Source organism: Rhinopithecus bieti, unplaced genomic scaffold (assembly GCF_001698545.2).
Source record: "Rhinopithecus bieti isolate Rb0 unplaced genomic scaffold, ASM169854v2 scaffold_37914, whole genome shotgun sequence".
Lineage (NCBI taxonomy): Eukaryota > Metazoa > Chordata > Mammalia > Primates > Cercopithecidae > Rhinopithecus > Rhinopithecus bieti.
This window is the reverse complement of record NW_016816274.1, coordinates 80746-89008: the sequence shown is the minus strand read 5'-3', so window position 1 is coordinate 89008 and position 8263 is coordinate 80746. Positions and strand designations below refer to the sequence as shown.

The 8263-nt window shown below is 39.7% G+C and overlaps 1 pseudogene; it reads right to left on the bottom strand.

Moving 5' to 3' along the window:
- Positions 1-800: 800 nt before the first annotated feature.
- On the bottom strand, positions 801-1622 carry LOC108516959 (selenide, water dikinase 1 pseudogene; annotated as a pseudogene).
- Between the last annotated feature and the right edge of the window lie 6641 nt (positions 1623-8263).

The following is an 8263-nucleotide window of genomic DNA, read 5'->3' as shown; positions in this document are numbered from 1 at the left end:
AATTATATATTGAATTGTAAATGAGTGTTATACATGAACCTCCTTTGGGAAGGGAACTCCTTGTTGCATTATGAAATGTCTAATTACATTACATTGCAAAAAGTATCCTTTTTTGCTATTGATAAAGGAAACCATTAATGGTATTACTGTAAATATGAGGAAGGCTACAAAAAAAGAAATACAGTTTCATTTTTTCAAAATGTTTTTCATGCAGTGAAATACTTGCCGTGTTGAACCGAATTCCGTACTGGAGAATGTCCTGGGTATAAGACGCTCTTGAATGACAAGACAGGGCTTTTCAATTCAAAGACTAGAAGTAATCACGTAACCCTCTTATGACTGGGATACCGTCATGTGCCACTTACCAATGCTGTCTTTCCAGAAAACCATTCAAGATACTTAAAAAACCATAAGACTTACCTGATAAACATACATGAAATGAAAAGACATCAACTGCTATTTGACATTGCTATTGGTAATGTCTGTCCTATGTGAAAGCACTTTTAAAAAGAGAGCACCTATGTGCAAGAGATAAGTGTCTAGAGATTCACAACAGTATCAGGTAACAATATAATTCTCAACTCAGAAGCTGACTCGAGATTAGGTGCAATTTCAGTTAATGTAACAGGAAAAAAAGACAATGGATTTTATTTTGTTAATTGTATCCACTCACAATTGACCTAGGGTCACCAGATGTGTAGACACCGTGAGATTTTTGTTGTTTATAGTCTTTAATTGAAGTGATGATAAAGGAAATAGATCTATTTTAAAACAAAACCAAATAGCTCTTTCTGTCTAGATTAAGAGGTGGCCCCAGGTGTGGGATTCACATTTTGAGTGGCTATTTGGGTAACCTCAGTGATCCAGGGTTGGTCTACGATTCCAGCTGCATGGTTGCCCTTCTCAACAATCCCAGTAATCCATCCTTGGTGGCCTCTACCACATTTGGGGCAGTTTATCTCTGCACAGAGCCAAGCTGCTTGCTCATGTGGTAAACAGATCAGAATGCCTCCTGCTGTCTCTGGACATGTTCCGTGCATGAGGCTGAACATGTTGCCACAGGCATTGCTCATCACAGTCATCTTGGCCAGCACAGGAGCCATTGTGAATTACAAAAAAACCATTCCTCTGCTGCTTGGTCAGTTTCTGTGCATGGCCCCAAATCCTAATGCCCATGATGTCTGTGGCTGCATGGGCACTGAACGTGTGCATGATGAAGCTTTCCTGTTGAACTTTTCACCATGTTCATTATTGCTGCTTGGCATGTCAACTACATCTTTGTGGGTGACCACTACTTTAATTTTACTTCATTTTTCAGGAATATCCAGCCACTGCTATTTGACACAAGTGTCAGTGGTGCACAGCCACTGCTACTTGTGGCCCCAGGGATTTTGTGAACTCTGGTACATCCCTTCCCTGGCACTGTATTGTCTGGCATGATAAGTTCATTGGCCTGTAGTTGTAGTGACTCCTCCGAAAACAATCCAGGAGGTTAGCACTGTTTAGCCACTCGTTACAGACATTCCTCCTTCCTCAGCTTCATCTTTAAAACCCTGTATAATCAGGGGCATCACTGTATCCCTTTCCCTGTCAGTCGTTACATCATTGATGAAAGAAAACATATATTCAGATTGATTTTTAGTTCAGAAAATGTTTCTTTTTTTGTATCTTTGGACATTTTTTCTTTTATTGTTCTGTTTCCTTTTACTTCAATAACGCCTATTATATGTATACTGGATCTCATGTTCTGCATATATTGTTCTTCTTAAACTTACGAATTCTTTTTTCAATTTCATGTTTCTCATTTTGGCTGTTCAAAGCCTGTCTCAAATGTCCCTTGGCTGTTTTCAGCAGGTTCAATTCTACTTCTTACTGACTATAAATTGTTTTCATTTCCATGATTTTTTATTATGCCTTCATTTTATTTACTGATATCTGCCAGCTTGGTATTCATTTCCTTACCACACCTTATATTTCTTTTTTTTGATTTGTTTATCTTTGACTTATATTCTGATTTCAATGAGGTCATACTTTCTATAATTTAGAGAATATCATAAAAAGTTTTTTAAATGTTCCCCTGCTTCCTGGTATGACCTTGAAGAGCAGTCTTTACATCCCTTCTGTTTGTTATATTATTTTCCTTCTTTTTACTTGCTGTCTATACTGAACCCTAATGGATTATAAATTATATTTGTGGTGCTCATTTTGGAGCTAGCTGTTGGAGCAGATATGATACAGGCCAGAGAAGTGAACCAGCAGAAAGGCAGTTTCATCCAGGCTTGTTGTTTCTAAGGGCCTCACCAACTCTGCCCCAGGGTATGTGTGCTCTGTGCTCTCAGAGGAGGCTAGCAGCCCCTTGAGGAGGCAGGAATCTCTGTGTCAAATTGTTTAGTCCTGTATGTCGCAAGTCTCTCTCTCCCTCTTTCCTTCCTCTTTCTCACTCTCTCTCCCTTCAATATTTTATGTGTTTATTTTCCTTCAGCTGATCATTAGAGGTAGCTGCAAGGCAGTAAACCTACCCAGGCCACCCCAGAATCTGGCCCCTTGAGTAGGTAGATGCCTACAGATTTCCTCATTTGTTCCTCTTCCCTAAACCTTACGGGGTGAGAATTCAGTGCTGGGTCAATAGCTCCCTCAAACCCTTGATCTTGCTCTCCTAAATAAAGGAATCGTACTTTGGACACTTCAAGTCCTCGCTACATAACGTCAAAGGTTTTCTGTCACGCGAGAACATAAAGGTACATGTTATCATGTTTTATCCTTGTGTCTTCCATAAACGATGTAAGTTTAACATATGGATTGTGGATATTTTCTAACTTTAATGAAGACGGAACTTTCTCTCTCATTGTGGTGTTTTCACTTGGTGGTATATGTGTCTTTATTTCACCATTTCTAACCATATGTCTTTCTAAATTTTAAAATATGTTTTTCTAAGTCAAGTGGGGTAGCACGTGCCTGTAGTCCCAGATACTTGGCAGGCTGAGGCAGGCGGATCACTTGAGCCCAGGAGTTCGAGTCCAGAAACATAGTGAGATCCTTGTCTTAATGAACAACAGTAAAGAGAAGATATAAGTTTTCCTAAAATGTAGGAGTAAAATACTCTATGTAAGAAACTTGGAAAAAAATTAAAATATAGAGCTAAATAAGTAAATATGTGAATAAACAAATAAATAACATGACCCATTACCTACTAGTATACCTAGATATATCAGTGTTTATCAGCTAACTTTCATTTCCTCAGTGAATGTCCATGGCCTTCTAAAGTCGTAAAAGCCCTGTAGACAGGAAACCTATTCAATTTTCTTTACTCAAACATCTAATTGTTCACCTGATGACAATAAAAACACAAAATACAACCAATTTCAAAAGGGATTAATTGATAAACCAAGAAATATTGATTAAGACTACTAGTTGGTGATATAATAATGATTAATAAAAACAAATAAAAAAGATAAAAGTAGTTGCCTCGTGTGAGGAAGTGGGGAAGACGTAACCTGAGGTTGCTTTTCAACTTAAGCTTTTCTTTATTATTTCATATTTTCTAACCATGTAAATGGGTTACTTTGAGATAAAATCATTCATTAAAATAAGAAATCAAAATAAATTACATGTTACTGAAAATATGAGTTTTTCTGCCAAATGTTTACATTTTGTTAAGTGATTCTCTTATCACAGTCATTCATTTTCAACCATTATGAAATAGGAATTAAGGAATAGTACTTAGATCTCTGTTTTGGTTATGTATTTAAACATCACATTTCTTGACTACTGACACACAGTGCCTGATTTCTCTAATGCTTTCTGATTCTTTGAGTTCTACATGACATGCCTTATGTCTTATGTCTTCGGTTATATGAGCAAAAATAAACACATTTGTCATGGGATCATGTATATTTCATTGCCTCTTTCTTGTAGAGTCTGTTAGGGGAACACAGACTCATCCTCATGCCCCCCTGGTGTTCCTGTTTCTGGATTTGTAACTCGGCTTTCAGAATATTCCTACTACTTCTCTCAGCAGTCATAGGAAGCAAGCCTTTGTCCTGCTCCTTGTCACCCAGTTGGAAGACTCCTGACTTAGGTGGGGAGAAAAAAGAGGCAAGTGACACACTTTCCAGGTCCAGATGTCAGATGAGCTTTTGAATCTCCTTGGACCAAATTTTTCTCATCCACACATCCAGGGTGTCAGACTGAGTAACTGGGAAGGTTTATTTGGAATCTAAAATGTTCAGATTCCACAAAAGGGTGGGATAATATCATTGTGTCACATACTCCTTACCATCTAAGCAGTGATGTCAGATGAGTCAAGGCCTCTATCTCATGCCTCTGGTTGCCAAATACCTATAGGAGTTCACACAGATGTGCCCCTATGGAACACTTGAAATGAGAGGAGCAACCGGACCTGGGTTTCACTGAAGAGGGAAAATGCAGAAGGAAATGATATCGCTACTATCACATTTTTGAAATATAAAGATGTGAGAGTACGTGGGTGTTGCTGGAGTTGGAAAAATATATGAGTGTTAGCTCACAAATCCAATCTCTTTAAATACCTGGAGAGACTCCAAGCTTCCTGCAAAAAAACAAAACAAAACAAAACCACTTTCTTAACCTCCCCTTCATTTCACAAGCATCATAATTAGAGTAAGGTATGCATAATAAGGAGCTCTGTAAGGTCAGATCAATCAGAAAAGCAGGAGAAATGTAATCCCCTAGTCCCTGCAAATACTGTGGTGGGAGGCTGAGGCCATCTTTCCACAGGTTTAGATAATTCATTTATTCTTTTGATCAGAATTTTAAGTTCAAAGGATTCCAAAAGCAAAATAAAAGAAGAAAAAAAAAAAAAACCCTTGGGATTTGCATTACATTTGTTTTGTATGCTTTATGGATTTTATTCTGTTCTTTCACAAACCATTTGAGGCAGGCACAAGAAGGATCACTTCCCCCATTTCACAGCTGGGGTGGCTGAGGCACAGAAAGAGTGCATGACTTGTTCGATATCACATAGTGATTTTTCAAAGGCAGGACTTAAACCTGAGGTTTCTGACTCTGGCAATTTCTCCTGCCTGCTCACTTTGTTGCTTCTCAAGGTCTTTCACAGGTGGCTCAGGAGGTAATATATACCAAGTGCACTGTGTGGGGCCTAGCAGAGAGTAGATGCTCAAGAAATGGTAGCTACTCCCTTAGTTTTAGCCACTCTGTTTTAGGCCCTACATTCTATAGTGCAGGACCTTGTTTGGTAAAGTTTTTCTTAATGATCCCTGCCATGAAGAATGAAAAATTAGACTTACCAAGCGCTGTATTTGGAAAACATGTGGGTTATGAAGTCTGCAAAATTTGCACCCAGGGCTAGCACAACTAACTCATTCTCACTTTGCCAGCCTTTTGCTCTTTCTTCCTATTTCAGTAAAACTTCTGTCAAGTATATTCAAACAAGATATGACTACTGGCATTAACATTAGTGAAATGTGTTAAGATTTGTCTTTCTAAGTAAATGAGAGAGCTCTAGTCATGATTTGGCATTGCTGGAATTTGCAGATAGTTGAAAATCAGCTTCCGGTCATGGATACTCTCTATGCAGGGCATATGTTTGTTTTATTTTCTCTTTTTTTTCCTCAGTTATTTTATGTTGGCTTTGAGGCTCAGGAAACACTATTGCATGATTAATTTTGTGCCTCTATTATGATTGAGTTTTTGTGAAATTAACTGTGCTGTTTCCTTCCTAGTAATGTCCTCTGAGGAATATTTTATTTCTCTCAGTGGCTGTGTGGTCTGCCTTGCTTGATATTTTGAGGTACTTTTGCAAATAACAAGAGCCTCTGCCCCTCTGAGTACTGTGCCTTTGTAGGCAATCCAGAAGTCAGCCAAGAAAGCTCTTCCCTTTAAGAGCACAGAACATGTCCAATTTTTGTCCCCACAGGAAAGGAACAAGACTTCCCTGACCTCCCAAAAGCCATCAATTAGAAATCACAATAGCATCAGCACAGAAAAGGACATAATTGCCTCTCGCCATCACGGAGATGTGTTACCAGGCCAATCGAGTACCATGTTTATCTGAGACTACAGAGAATTGTATGGGTTTCCTATTTATTCTCCCCTGAGCACAGAGGTGGCTCTTGAATATTCGCTATAGGCTCTCTCCTGGCAGCTCCAAGCCTTGTGCAGCTGCCTGTTTTTCTAAGGAGGGCGTAAGTTCAGGGACAAGAAAAAAAACATGCTGAAGGAGTGACAGGTGCAGGTGCAAGGCAAGAGAAAGGGAAAAAATGGAGCAGCTACTGATTGCCAGACAATGTGCTTGGTGCTTTAAAAAATTACCTCGTTAATTGTCACAATCACCTGGTAATGGGGTTATGATCCCCAGTCTACATATAAGACCTCTGGAGCTCAGAGAGGCTAAGTAACTTGTCCAAGGAGCCTGGTGTCCAGCATTCAAATATTTATTAAGTCAATCATGAATGAATAAATGTTATACAGCCAATGCAAGGAGTGAATGAAGAGAGCCCCTTTTAACTCCATTTGATAGGAATAAATATTCTCTGTGGCAGTGGGAAGACCTAGCAGACTGGACATGGGAGCTTATGAAGCAAAGTTGTTCACATGAATTGCTGGCAAGATAAGGACAGTGGTGTGTCTCCGCTTTCCTGGTGTGCACTCTGTAGTCTGTAGTCTTCGTACGAAGTCCCGAGTGATGGCTCTGGCCACTCCATGTCCCACTGCATCCTTGATTTGCCAGAGTCATCAAGAGGTCCCCAGCATTAGCTGAGCTAGTTGATGTGATGTAGTTGTACATAATCCTGTGTATGGCCACCAAGAACTGGAAACAACCATCAAGGTCCTAAAAATTTTCTGTCTTTTGGGGCATTTGGAAGTAAGGTAAAGAGGGAAGTACTTTGGGGTTAGACAACAAACATGGTTTTCACATGTAAGTGACATGGGGTGTGCACTGCAATCCTGCTCATAAACTCATTTCTTTTTTCAGGCCCTGTTTCTACTAAATCTTGTGATTTTCCAGATTGTGCTGAGAGCAAATTTTATACCCCCTTTGAAATAATTTTGTTTCTGCATTCAAAACTTCTGTTATTATGATGGTCTGGAGGGCAAGCTGCAGAAAATGCTTTCTTCCCCATGAATTAAATGCTCTTAGGCAAGAGGAAAGAGGGTGTGAGATTGTCGTGCCTGCTTGAAAGCAGGCAAGTATCTTCAGCATCCATATCAAAGCCTTCGGTGCTCATGGTGACATTAATAATAAATGATGAATTTCTTGCAGGCTTTCAATTCAGCAACATTGCTTTTCCTGTGGTTAGGTCAGTTCCAGTGTGTTTGGCTCTAGTATTTTAGAAGTCTCCTGTCAAACAAATGCAAAAAGAATTAGCAGTGTGCAATGGTTTTGCTTTGCTCACCATATACTGCCTTTTAGCTTAAAAAGAAATAGAGGTACAGGTTTTCAAGTGAATCTTGGTTATAAAAGCTTCTCTGAGGATTACTAATCTAAGTAACTGCTAGAGTGGTCTTGAGTCCTCTTTTCTGATATTCATGGGCCAATTAGATGGAACTAGGAGACAGAAATTGGGCTAGTTACCCAAGGTGGGACTAGTAACAGGGTTGGTGGGCTTCATCTCTGCCATAGCAAGGGGCAGTTGGAAAACAGAACAAAACAAACTTCCACTAATTTCTCTCCATCCCCACCGGTCCTGCCAAACCACCACTCTTAACTCTCAAATGACCATGCAAAAATCTAACTACTCTTTCTGCTTACCCTTTCTGCTCCAATTTAGAAAGCCATAGTGAACTTTTGAAACAAATGCTAACTTAATCAATTGACTCCCTGGTTGAAATCTTCCAATGACTTTCCATTGCACTTGGCATAAAATCCAAAATCCTACCATGGCTCCTAAGGGGCCCAGCAGTATCCCTGGTCTCATGTCTGTGGCTCTCCTGCTCCATTACTTACTGTTGTCTAGCCATGGTGGACTTCCAGAAAACCCTGGGACTCAGCAAGTTCTTCCCGCTGCTGCAGGCTCTGCACGTGCTAGCTCACAACTCTGCCTTCACGGTCTTCCTCTGTCTCTGTCTCACCTCTACTTTCCCTTCAGGTCTCAGTTTAAAGCTGCATCCCCAGAAAGTCTCCCCTGATTAAAATAAAAATATACATTCATACTGAGAACTTAAGATGAGGACTGTTGCTAGTGTATATTTTACTTGTGATGATTTTTTTAAAGCCTGGCTTCCCACTGGTTTATAAACTCAGTTAGGTAAGAATCAAGGCTGT